Here is a 14,557-nt window from a genome sequence, read left to right as displayed (position 1 = left end):
TTTTGATTAGCAAAACTTTTAATATTATCATTTCCCATTTTTAATGTAATATCTGTGGTGTTTTACTGATTTTAGATTTTTTTTTAGAAATTTCAACATACATTCCTGATTTACTTCTTGTTAATATAAATTATTATTTTACAATTTCCACAATAATGCTAAAACCTTGGAAACCCTTAAATCCCATTGTTCTCTTTTTTGGTATTGTTGTCCTCAGGTATTTTAATACTATATATATTTTAAAACCAATAATCTTTTCAATTAATGATTTATAAAGTTTTTACTTAAATGTAGTCTGTGTTTATCTATATATTCACATTTCTTCTTGCATTCCATGTTGCTCTCTAGGAATATTTTCTTTGTATCTACCTGAAGAAAGTCGTTTACTGTCTGTGTGTGTATGTGTTAGTTGCTTCAATCATTCTGACTCTTTGTGATCCCATGAACTGCAGCCCACAAGGCTCCTCTGTCCATGGAATTTCCCAAGCAAGAATGATGGAATGGGTTGTGCATTCCTTCTGCAGGGGATCTTCCCAATCCTGGGATTGAACCTGGTTGTCCCACATTGCACGCAGTTTCTTTACCATCTGAGCCACCAAAGAAGCTCAGCAACTAAAAGTGTTAGTCGCATCCAACTCTTTATGACGCCTTGGACTGTAGCCAGCTAAGTTCCTCTGTCCATCGGATTCTCCAGGCAAGAATACTGGAGTGCGTAGCCATTCCCTTCTCCAGGGGCTCTTCCCAACCCAGGGATCCAAGCCAGGTCTCCTGCATTGCGGGCAGATTCTTTACCATCTGAGTCACCAGAGAAACTTTGCACCTGAAGAAAGTGCTTTAGTGTTTAGTTTTTCTTTTTCTTTTTTTTTTTTTTTTGGCCATATGGTATATGGCGTCTTAGTTCTCTGACCAGGTATCAACCTGTGACCCTACAGTGGAAGCGTGGTGTCTTGACTACTGGACTGCCAGGGAATTCCCCTTTAGTGCTTTTAGAGAGATAACACGAAAGATACATTCAGGTATCCTGCACTAAAGAAATAACAGTAAGAAAGTGGTCTAAGGAAGAAAGAGGATGTTTAACAAGGAGGAAATGTAGTCACCTACATGATGGGGCTGCAGTGTCTAACTGGGACTTTTCTAGAAGAGCAACATATCTGGTTGTACTGTAAATGCAGATAGCAAAAAGGCAAAAAATATCTCAAAATTCATAAAGTTAATCCATTTGAAACTCTTTTGATTTGAATAATATTTATTCAGCAAATCGTAGGTTTGAAATCAGATAGAGGAGAAACCAGAATGTGTCATTCTGTCCTCTGTCATTTACTTCTACTCACCTCAACAGAGGGCTTCAGATGGTAAAGAATTCACAGGAGACCCAAATTCCGTCCCTGGGTTGGAAGCTCCCACGGAGAAGGCAGTGGCAACCCACCCCAGTATTCTTGCCTGGAGCAGCCCATGGACAGAGGAGCCTGGTGGGCTACAGTCCATGGGGTCTCAAAGAGTCGGACATGACCGAGTGACTAACACACACGTACACCTCAGTAGAGCCATCACCCGAGTTTCCTCTGAGAGGCTCAGATTGGTCTCCATTTGTGAGTGTTCCATTGATTGGTCTTGTGTCTTCCAAATGCTCGCCTAGGCTTCCCTCTGTTCCTGTTACTCCTTCAGTCAATTTGTAACAGGGTTGGGCCTTTTGCATTGGCTGTGAGGTCTCTACATTAATTTTAATATTTGGAAATTAATCTTGGAGGAAATAAATGAATGTCACCAGCAGGTTCAATGTTTAGAAGGCTGTTTTGAAGGCCAAAGCTATGCCTCTGACCAAATAAAAATGAAAGATGGTATCATTTCAATCTTCACCCTTAGAAAAACTGCATATTCCAGCAAAACCAGTCTCAGATACACATGCAGCATATACCAGGAAGAAATGAAGGAACATTCCTGACCACAATGGGGTGGTCATGAATACAAAAGGGACATACCTTTGTGACATGAGTAGTTTACTGGGTTTGTGTTATAAGGAAAATTATTACACCACACATAAGTACTGGAGAAGGAAATGGCACCCCACTGCAGTATTCTTGCCTGGAGAATCCCATGGACAGAGGAGCCTGGCGGCCTACAGTCTATGGGGTCGCAAAGAGTCAGACTCGACTGAGCGACTTCACTTTCACTTTTTTCACACATTAAGCACAATGTGTAGGAAACTAGCCAGCTGCACTTACAGAAATGATGATTGAGAGATCATGCAAATGAGGGAGAAGAAATGTGGAAATGATGACCTTGTAGTTGTTAATACCTATTGCTAAGAGTGTGTAAATGCCACAGTCCAGGAGGTAGAAATTGTCCTTGCATCTCCTGTCAATGCGTCCTATAACTACTGCTCTGGAAACTTCTCCTGCTCCTGGGGGACCACCTGCACTACTCAGGCTCCTCCTTCCCCAGCAACCTGGTCTACAGCACTGACCTCTGCTCTCCCAGCTCCTGCCAGCTGGACTCCTCTCCCTACAGCCAGGAGATCTGCTGTGAGCCCATCAGGACCCAGACATCTCATGTGTGTCCAATCCCTGCTAGACATTCTGCTACCATCCAAGGACCTCCACATTCTTCAGTCCCTGCTGGACAACTCACCCAGGGTCTCTGGGCTTTAGGTCCAGCAAGGACTGCTCCCTGAACCCTGGATCCAAAGGCTGCTACTTACTGGGTTGTGGATCCAGTGGCTTCAGACCCCTGGGTTATGGAGTCTGGGGTTCCCCTACCTTGGGCTATGGATCAAGATCCTACCACTCAACCTATCTTGATTTTTGGCCAATCTGTGGACCTAACTTCTAGACATTAACTTATAGAATATACAGATATTTTTGAAAAATGTCAATTCCTAAATCTCATAAGAAACAACCCTTTTTGTGGTCCCAAAGTTTTGTTCACCCATCCGTAGACCACCCATTGGTTCTTGCATAATGTAAAAGTAAGTAATAGACTTAAACTTTAAATCATATAGCTGCACTGGTGATGGAAATCACCCAGTTATTAAATATACTTCATAATTCAACATTATTTAATTACCTTAAGTAAATAAACAAAGGAACCTGGTGGGCTACAGTCCACAGGGTCACAAAGAGTCAAACATGCCTGAGCAACTAATATACATATAAATAAACACACTTATTCTGGCAGCCATATATAGTATTGTTATCATTATTATTAATTATTGACCAGGAGTTTCTTTTACTGTTTATTGGATTTATAAATGTAAAAGATTAATTTGTTTTATAATGCAAACTTTGGGATAATAAAGATTGAAGAATTTGAGATAAAAAATTTGTCATTTAGATTTCTTTTAACCTTTTTATATGAATTGGTATGAATAAGCATCTCAAAAGTTATGTGCTGTGTGCTAAGTCACTTTAATCATGTCCGATTCTTTGTGACCCTATCAACTATAGCCTGCCAGGCTCCTCTGGCCATGGGATTCTCCAGGCAAGAACACTGGAGGGGGCTGCCATTCCTTCGTCCAGGGGATCTTCCCAACTCAGGGATGGAACCCGTGTCTCTTCTGTCTCCTGCACTGGCAAGTGGGTTTTTTTACCACGAGCACCACCAGGGAAGTCCCTCAAAATCTATAAAAACCTCATTATTTAAATCACATGAGATCTTAGATCTCTCTTCACAGGAAAAGAAAAGAACAAAAGTTAGCGGATATATATGGAATGCAGAGAGAAAGAACAAAATTTAGATATACTGCTAGATTTGTACATAAAACAAAAATACACATCTAACTTGTGGCAGTATATTTTCAGAAAATGCTAAATATAAATCTAAAGTAACTTCCATTAAGTTCATCCAAAGTTGGTTGGTAAAAGTGATCAGATTCGTGAATCTTGGTGAGTACTTTTCCATGAAATTCATTTCTTTACAGCATGCAAGAAGGAAGCCAATTATTCTTCTTGGGAAGAATTTTGATGCAGGATGTGTGGGCTTTTATCTCTATGCTTTCCAATGGCTCAAACTATATATGGTTGAGAATCATCACAACCCTTATGTCAGCAAAAATGGATATTCTTTACTTTTTTATAGTCATGTGCTAATCTTTTTAACAAGACACAGATTCCAGAAAATGATACACAGTCAGACAGTTTGAAAAGGAGGCAAATCTAATAATAAAGGAGCATTATCTTTGTGTTGAGGTAAATAAATGTTCAAAGAGATTTTCAAGTCATTATTTCTTCAGAATTTTAAACAGTACTCAGAGGAAGGTCAATTTTGTGTGATACATTTTTTTTTTCCCCCTAAGCATGAGGCAATGAAAGTTCAAAGGGAGTCAAGATCTGGCCAAACATCCCAGTCTCACAGAGAAACTGTTGTTCACAATTTTCCTAAATGAGGGAGGCTGTTATGAAAAGCTAAAACAGAAGTAGTATAGAATTGAATTAGAGAAAATTTGGAAAAATAAAATTTTTCTCTCTCTGACACACAGAGATAGAAATTGTCTGGTATATTCCAGGAACATTCGGGGAATTGATTTGCAATGGGGTTATTAATTAATTTGGTAAATAGGTTTAGACAACATTTCTAATGGCTTCATGTCCATCATTTTGAAGTTTGCATTTTGAAAGACATTAATCCTATTTTCCTTTCCATCTAGTCAACTTACTGGAACAGATTTTTGGTGATAGTCTTCACTAGATTTCTCATCTATTCTAAATGACTTTGCATGCATTGTAAAATAAATATTTTTACTAACCACCTTTGTATTTAATATGTAGAAGGGTAACATGATGAAGGGCTTCCCTGGTGGCTCAGCAGGTAAAGAATCTGCCCGCAATGCAGGAGATCCTGGTTTAATCCCTAGGTCAGGAAGATCCACGTAAGACGTGAATGGCAACCGACTCCAGTAATCTTGCCTTGAGAATCCCAGTATAGCCCAAAAGGTTGCTCTGTCCACAGGATTCTTTACACACAAGGGAAGCCCTTTACCAAATAAAACTTTTATCATCATCAGATTGGATACTTCAAATCAGACAAGATCGGACACATTCAGGGTGGTTTGGCCATAGACAGAGTTGCACTGATTTTGATGATATGATGTTAGCAATCTTACAACAGCTTGGTTTATCCAAAGTAAATTCCTCTGCAGATAGATCCATTAAGAGCCTCAAATTACCTATAGTAATTGATTAAACATGATCAGTGCTACAAAAGGGCTAGAAAAGAACAAACCAAGAGGCAACACAGAGTACAAAAAAGTCTACAGTTCAGTTCAGTCACTCAGTCGTGTCCAACTCTTTGCAACCCCATGGACTGCAGCACTCCAGGCCTCCCTGTCCATCATCAACTCCTGGAGTTTACCCAAACCCACGTCCATTGAGTCGGTGATGCCATCCAACCATCTCATCCTGTCATCCCCTTCTCCTCCTGCCCTCAATCTTTCCCAGCATCAGGGTCTTTTCAAATGAGTCAATTCTTCACATCAGGTGGCCAAAGTATTGGAGTTTCAGCTTCAGCATCAGTCCTTCCAATGAACACCCAGGACTGATCTCCTTTAGAATGGACTGGTTGGATCTCCTTGCCGTTCAAGGGACTCTCAAGAGTCTTCTCCAACACCACAGTTCAAAAGCATCAATTCTTTGGTGCTCAGCTTTCTTCATAGTCCAACTCTCACATCCATACATGACTACTGGAAAAAGCATAGCCTTGACTAGATGGACCTTTGTTGACAAAGTAATGTCTCTGTTTTTATACGCTGTCTAGGTTGGTCCTACCTTTCCTTCCAAGGAGCGTCTTAATTTTATGGCTGCAATCATCATCTGCAGTGATTTTGGAGCCCCCCAAAATAAAGTCTGACACTGTTCCCACTCTTTCCTCGTCTATTTGCCATGCAGTGACAAATATGTCTAAAAGAGTTACAGATAATGGGCATATTAGAAATATACACCAAATAATTGTGGCTATTTTTCTTGAGAAATTAATGATAAATTTAAGAATTTTGACAGAGTATGAGAATGTATAAAAATGAACATTTGAAAACTGTAAAATACAGTAAAATAATGGGCAAAACTCAAATGAATTCAAAGGTAAACTAAAACATTCTGAAACTATTGGCCAATATATCTCCCATCTGAAACAAAATGTAATAATGGCTCAGATCAGGGAGTGGCAGTGTATCTGGTCTAAGTGTAGGCAAACTAGAGGTTCAATCAATCACATTTAAATTGAAGACATTGCCTAACTAATTTAATTTTTTGAGGAAGCTTATTGATAAGCCCTTTACCTTTCTAACATGAAGAAAAAAGGGTTTGCAATCTCTGGAAAACATTACATCAAAATATTTTTGTACATATATTTATGTGTATATATGCACTCATTTCACATGCTAGCAAGGTGACACTCAAAATCCTTCAAGCTAGGCTTCAACAGTACGTGAACTGAGAACTACCTGATTTTCAAGCTGGATTTAGAAAAGACAGAGGAACTAGAGATCAAATTGCCAACATCTCTTGGACTATAGGAAAAGCAAGAGAATTCCAGAAATATATCTACTTCTGCTTCATTGACTACACTAAAGCCTTTGACTGTGTGAAATCACAACAAACTGAGAGAGTCATTTCCTAGGCAGGTTAATAAGAAGTCTAGGGGTCCCCAAGGAGAGGTGAGGCGAAATCGCTCAGTCATGTCCGACTCTTTGCGACCCCGTGGACTGTAACTTACTAGGCTTCTCTGTCCATGGGATTCTCCAGGCAAGAATACTGGAGTGGATTGCCATTTCCTTCTCCAGAGGATCTTACTGACCCAGGGGTTGAACCTGGGTCTCCCACAATGAAGGCAGACACTTTAACCTCTGAGTCACCAGGGAAACCCCAAGGAGAGAAGGGTCTGGAATTCTCAAGGAGGAAGAAAGGACAAACTTTTTTTCCTTCTCTACATTCCTTAGGGTTATATAACAACAATGTATTCTGCCTGAGGACAGTCTCTGGATTAAACCTTCTGGCTAATTCTGTAAATTATGGGAGTAGACCTGCTCTTTACAAGGATTATATAACAATGTATTCTGCCTGAGGACAGTCTCTGGATTAAACCTTCTGGCTAATTTTGTTATCTTAAAATGTAAATTATGGGAGTAGGTCTGGTGAGGTCTTTACAACCTCCAGACATTCTTTGGATTCATTGAAGAGTATATAACTTCATTGCTAATACTAACAAGTGAGTACTCTTTCTACTCCTTTCTGATGCCTACGTCAGAAGCTTTCTCTATCTCCTTTATACTTTAATAAAACTTTATTACACAAAGGTTCTGAGCGATCAAGCCTCATCTCTGGCCCTGGGTTGAGTTCTTCTCCTCTGGGGGCCAGAATCCCGGCGTCGTGATACAACAACAACCTTTCAAAACTGTGGAAAATTCTTTAAGAGGTGGGAACACCAGACCACCTGATCTGCCTCCTGAGAAACCTGTATGAAGGTCAAGAAGCAACAGTCAGAACCAGACGTGGAACAATGAACTGGTTCCAAATTGGGAAAGGAGTACATACTGTCACCATGGTTATTTAACTAGCATGTAGAGTACATCACGAGAAATGTCAGGCTGTGTGAAGCACAAGCTGAAATTAAGACTGCCTGGAGAAATATCAATAACCTCATGTATGCAGATGACACCATTCTAATGGGAGAAGGCAAAGAGGAACTAAAGAGCCTCTTGATGAAGGTAAGAGTAAAAAGGCTAGTTGAAAACTCAACATTCAAAAAACTAAGATCATGGTATCCGATCCCACCATTTTCATGGCAAATCAGTTCAGTTCAGTTCAGTTCAGTCGGTCAGTCGTGTCCGACTCTTTGCGACCCCATGAATTGTAGCACACCAGGCCTTCCTGTTCACCACCATCTCCCGGACTTCACTCAGACTCACGTCCATCGAGTCCATGATGCCATCCAGCCATCTCATCCTCGGTCGTCCCCTTCTCCTCCTGCCTCCAGTCCCTCAGAGTCTTTTCCAATGAGTTGACTCTTCTCATGAGGTGGCCAAAGAACTGGAGTTTCAGCTTCACCATCATTCCTTCCAAAGAAATCCCAGGGTTGATCTCCTTCAGAACGGACTGGTTGGATCTCCTTGCAGTCCAAGGGACTCACAAGAGTCTTCTCCAACACCACAGTTCAAAAGCATCAATTCTTCAGTGCTCAGCCTTCTTCACAGTCCAACTTTCACATCCATACATTACCACAGGAAAAAACATAGTGTTGACTAGACGGACCTTAGTCAGCAAAGTAGTGTCTCTGCTTTTGAATATGGTATCTAGGTTGGTCATAACTTTTCTTCCAAGGAGTAAGTGTCTTTTAATTCCATGGCTGCAGTCACCATCTGCGGTGATTTTGGAGCCCCCCCAAAATAAAGTCTGACACTGTTTCCACTGTTTCCCCGTCTATTTCCCATGAAGTGATGGGACCAGATGCCATGATCTTCGTTTTCTGAATGTTGAGCTTTAAGCCAACTTTTTCACTCTCCTCTTTCACTTTCATCAAGAGGCTTTTTAGTTCCTCTTCACTTTCTGCCATAAGGGTGGTGTCATCTGCATATCTGAGGTTATTGATATTTCTCCCAGCAATCTTGATTCCAGCTTGTGTTTCTTCCAGTCCAGCGTTTCTCATGATGTACTCTGCATACAAGTTAAATAAGCAGGGTGACAATATACAGCCTTGATATACTCCTTTTCCTATTTGGAACCAGTCTGTTGTTCCATGTCCAGTTCTAACTGTTGCTTCCTGACCTGCATACAGATTTCTCAAGAGGCAGGTTAGGTGGTCTGATGTTCCCATCTCTTTCAGAATTTTCAACAGTTTATTGTGATCCACACAGTCAAAGGCTTTGACATAGTCAAGAAAGCAGAAATAGATGTTTTTCTGGAACTCTCTTGCTTTTTCCATGATCCGGCAGATGTTGGCAATTTGATCTCTGGTTCCTCTGTCTTTTCTAAAACCAGCTTGAACATCAGGGAGTTCACGGTTCAAGTATTGCTGAAGCCTGGCTTGGAGAATTTTGAGCATTACTTTACTAGCATGTGAGATGAGTACCAAATGTGTGGTAGTTTGAGCATTCTTTGGCATTGCCTTTTTTGGGGATTGGAATGAAAACTGATGTTTTCCAGTCCTGTGGCCACTGCTGAGTTTTCCAAATTTGCTGGCATATTGAGTGCAGCACTTTCACAGCATCATCTTTCAGGATTTGAAACAGCTCCACTGGAATGCCATCACCTCCACTAGCTTTGTTCATAGTGATGCTTTCCAAGGCCCACCTGACTTCACTTTCCAAGATGTCTGGCTCTAGATTAGTGATCACACCATCATGATTATCTGGGTCGTGAAGATCTTTTTTGTAGAGTTCTTCTGTGTATTCTTGCCACCTTTTCTTAATATCTTCTGCTTCTGTTAGGTCCATACCATTTCTGTCCTTTATCGAGCCCATCTTTGCATGAAATGTTCCCTTGGTATCTCAAATGGGGAAAAAATGGAAACAGTGACAGACTTTATTTTCTTGGGCTCCAAAATTACTGTGGATGGTGACTGCAGCCATGAAATTAAAAGACATTTGCTCATTGGAAGAAATGCTATGATAAACCTAGACAGCATATTAAAAAACAGAGACATCACTTTGCTGATGAAGGTCCATATAGTCAAAGTTGCGGTTTTTTTCAGTAGTCATGTACAGATGTGAGTATTGGGTCAAAGAACTGGTGTTGGAGAGGACTCTTGAGAGTCCCTTTGAGAGCAATGAGATCAAATCAATGAATCCTAAAGGACATCAACCCTGAATATTCATTGAAAGGACTGATGCTAAAACTGAAGCTCAGTACTCTGGCCACCTGATGTGAAGAGCTGACTCCTTATAAATGACCCTGATGTTGGGAAATATTGAGGGCAGAAAGAGAAGAGGATGATAGAGGATGAGATGGTTGGATGGAATCATCGACTCAGTGGATATGAGTTTGAACAAACTCTGGGAGATAGTGAAGGACACTGAAGCCTGGAGTGCTATAGTCCACTGGGTCACAAGCAGTCAGACATGACTGAGCAGCTGAACAACAATGTATCAATCATGTAATTTTCTAACCATAGTGTAGGAAAGCAATCATATATATATACATATATATATATGCATATATATGTATATATATATGCATATATATATAAAGATATATATTTACAAAATACACTGCTCTTTTACATACAATGTCTGTAATGAAATAAAATATTACCAAAAATATCTAAATGTTATTCCTCCCCCCAACAAATAATAACAATCAACAGGAACAAATTCACCTTAAACACACATATTATAATCAGTTGGCATAGACTGAAATGACGGTGATGGACAGGTGAGCTTTTTAAGAAAAATATGAATATAATTGATGAATATATGAGAAATTTTAAGAGATATGGACATAAAAAGCCTAACAGATATTCTCAAACAGCAAGTTAAGGGTTTAAATTTTTAAAAAGTCAACCTAGGATTTTACTTCAGTTCAAGATATCCCTCAAAAATAAAGGAGAAATGAAAACATTTTAAGAAAACTTTTATTCTCAAAAATAAAATAATTAATTAGACTGTGGCTAATTTGATTAACAGTTTCTAGAAGTGGATGCAGTCGAAAAGTGCTATAAACTATGGACAACACTTCTTATATCAAATAATTGTGTCGTATCTAAGGAATGCACAATCACACAGACTAAATATTGCAAATCAATATTTCTATAGTAAAGAGCACATATATTTTGAAGTCATCCAGTTCTATGATACTGACAAATAATTCAGCTTTTTCCCTTAAGAAAATAATCTTCTTCTGGAAGCCTACTGTGTACAGCAATAATCAGTACAAGATCGGAGCTGAGTTGACCAGGATCCAAATGTCTGGGAAGTCTCATTTATCATTCACTGTAATACAAATGTATAATTAGAGATGAAAATAAACTGGGAGAGAATGAAGCTAAAAGCCTCTTTGATTGTTGCACAGGATATGAACTAAGATTCTGCACCTTTTAAAAACAAATTTATTAATTTTTCACCTTGTTCAAGAGTAGTTCTGCTCCTTATTCATTATTTGATTACTCAAGTTTGACAAGAGGGCTATTTTGAAGAAATGTTTGTAAAACAGATACAATGAGGAAGGCTAAGAAATTTACCTCAATTGCTGGAGAAAATGAAAAAAAAATCTGCCTTGGAATATAGGAAAATGAGTAGCTTCTTAAATAATTATGTAAATCCTATGAAGCTATTGGTCACTTCTTTTTTCACATGACATTTCTTTTAAAAAATGAAGTAATTGATTTTCTTGATTTTCTCAAAATCTAAATTTTGACCTTAGTTTTCTCTGTTTTATGTTTGACTTCTATTTCATTGATTTCTGTTCTTATTATTGTAATTTCTATCTTAAATTTGCTTTTGGCTTAAATTGCTATTTTGCCTAACTTCCTCAGTATAAAGTACTAAAGTTTCAAGTTTTCTTGAATTGTGAAAGTGTTAGTTGCTCAGTTATGTCTGACTCTTTGCAACCTTATGGACTGTAGCTTGCCAGGCTCCTCTGTCCATGGAATTCTCTAGGCAAGAATACTGGAGTGACTAGCTATCCCCTTCTCCAGGGGATCTTCTCCACCCAGGAATCAAACCCAGGTCTCTTGCATTGCACGCAGATTCTTTACCATCTGAGCCAGGCCCCAAGTACAAGGATATGAACTATCACGTATGCATTAAAATCTAAAATTTTCCTTCTACACACCTATATCTTTACATTTTTACTGGGTTGTACCATCATTATCATGCATTTTAAAATATTTTCAATTTCCATTGTGGTTTTTTTCTTTGATGTTTAAATTGTTATGAATAATATCAATTAGTTTACAGTCACATGAGGTTCTTTTTATTTATAATTTTGTAGTTTACTTTTATCATATATCAACTTATTTTTAACCTTTTAAAAATTTATTGCCAGCAGTAAGTTGAACAAAAGCCCAAATTTAAAGTCTAATGCCAGCATTTGTGATAGAATTTTCTCCTCCAAATGAAATTCACATGAATTAAATGTAATAAACCCCTTAATCCAAAAATAATATGGTGGTTTGTTATCTGTTGCTTTTCTAATTTTGTTCTCTTGTCTATTTGACCAATTAAAATGAGAGATCAATATTCCCTTGTGAATGGGCTTTGAAATTCTAAGTGTGTCCAAGTCCTTAACTAATATCTTCAGAATTTTAAGTGTGTTAATGTGGTAATTTCCTGGAAGTTCATAGTTTGAAATCATAACTTTCTCTGGCTATAAATCTCAGAAGCAGAGGAGAGCTGAATTCACTCATGAGCAATTTTCTATGTGTCTATTTCTGCAGAAGTACAGAATTAAGAAAGTAAGGAAATAATTTAGTTCACATGATTTGGTTCACATTAAAAAAAAAAAGTAAATAAAGGACTAGTTTAAATTTGTAAGCTTGAAAATAGAATGTCTATGAGCTTTCAATAACTAAAATTGATTTACCCCATTTTGGGTGACAAAAGTTTCTGAATTTAACATTTCAACAACCAGTTTCTTGTGTAATTTCTCTAATGTATATGTAAGGAGGTTATCACTCAACCTAGGTACATATATGTGTGCTAAGTCGCTTCAATCATTTCTGACTATCTACAGCCCTATGGACTCCAGCTGGCCAGGCTCCTCCATCCATGTGACTCCCCAGGAAAGGGTACTGGAGTGGGTTGCCATGCCCTCCTCCAGGGGATCTTCCTGAGTCAGAGGCTGAACTCATGTCTTTTATGTCTACCATATTGACAGGTACGTTCTTTACCACTGCTGCTGCTAAGTCACCTCAGTCGTGTTCGACTCTGTGTGACCCCACAGATGACAGCCCACCAGGCTCCGCCGTCCCTGGGATCGTCCAGGCAAGAACACTGGAGTGGGTTGCCATTTCCTTCTCTAATGCATGAAAATGAAAAGTGAAAGTGAGGTCGCTCAGTCGTGTCCGACTCTTCGCGACCCCATGGACTGTGGATTTTCCAGGCAAGAGTACTGGAGTGGGGTGCCATTGCCTTCTCCTAGCCCCACCAAAACAGATATATGGGCAGCTCTGGAAGGGTTTAGGTTCAGAAGGCATGGGTTTCATCTTGATGCCTTCCCAAGTCTCAAACTCAAAGCAGCTGAAAATGAGCTTCTAGGGCTGCCCATATGTCTGTTTTGGTTGCACCTCACCATGAAATTTGATTTTTTTTATAGTTACTTTCTATGCTTTTATAAATATATAAAAATACAACTTGTAAATGAGCCAAATGTAAAAATAAGTGCTTATCTTTGTCCCGAGCCAAGGAATCTAAAGAAACTTCCCATGCCTTATTTCATTATACCTTCAAATGGATCTGTGAGGAATTCACTCATTACATTTAAGGTCCTTTTAGCATAAGAGAAAAGAGAGGCTCAAAGAGAATCAGACTGGCTAAAGATGACATTTCTTTAAGGATATGAAAATGCTCTACTCTCTTCCTAAGAAGCATTAAATATAAGACACAAATCACTGTATAGATCCCCAAGTAGATCTTACTTATTGCATAGGTGTAAAACTTGAGAACTAGAATTATTTGTTTCTAGCCTGGAAAATCCCATGGATGGAGGAGTCTGGTGGGCTGCAGTCCATGGGGTTGCGAAGAGTCTTACACGACTGAGCGACTTCCCTTTCACTTTTCAGTTTCATGCATTGGAGAAGGAAATGGCAGCCCACTCCAGTGTTCTTGCCTGGAGAATCCCAGGGATGGGGGAGTCTGGTGGGCTGCCATCTATGGGTTCACACAGAGTCAGACACGACTGAAGTGACTTAGCAGTAGCAGCAGATCTCAAAAAAAAGTTAATATTAAGGCTAACAACAGAGCACCTAACTTCTAAGCTTCATTTTCATGCATTTTCAGTTCTGCCACGTGATCTCATTCTCTCTCCTATTCATCCATCTCTCTCTCTTCTTCTCTTCCCCATTATCATCTCCATCATTACTGCTATCAGAATGCTTGGGAGATTTTCAGGGTTCTTAAACTGTTACTGGGAAATCTAAAGGGAAAAAAATAATGAAAGAAAACAGAAAATTTAATTTGGCATCTGTTGACAGAAACTGAAATAGTAATGTCACGTTGCTCCCCTGTGAACACAATCTTATTTTGTCTATAGCATCCATAATTTTTTAAAATGTAATAATTCAAGTTATCCCCACATGCAGTTCCCCTATTTGGTTTAGGGCGGTCTCTGATGATTAGAAATCAGCTGCATATTTCAGATGTGAAAGTGTTTCTCTGACCACTGGAAATTTTCTAGTTAAAAAGCAAGCCTCTTTTTGAAAAACAATCAGGGATATATTCAACAATAATTACACAGCAATAAAGTGATGTAATAGGGCTTCCCTATTTACCGTGGCTCAGACGGTAAAGAATATGCCTGCAATGCGAGAGACCCGGGTTCAATCCCTGGGTGGGGAAGATCCCCTGGAGGAGGGCATGGCAACCCACTCCACTATTCTTGCTTGAAGAATTTCAAGGACAGAGGAGCCTGATGGG

This window comes from Budorcas taxicolor, chromosome 1, assembly GCF_023091745.1.
Source record: "Budorcas taxicolor isolate Tak-1 chromosome 1, Takin1.1, whole genome shotgun sequence".
Lineage (NCBI taxonomy): Eukaryota > Metazoa > Chordata > Mammalia > Artiodactyla > Bovidae > Budorcas > Budorcas taxicolor.
Note: the sequence above shows the minus strand (reverse complement) of the source record.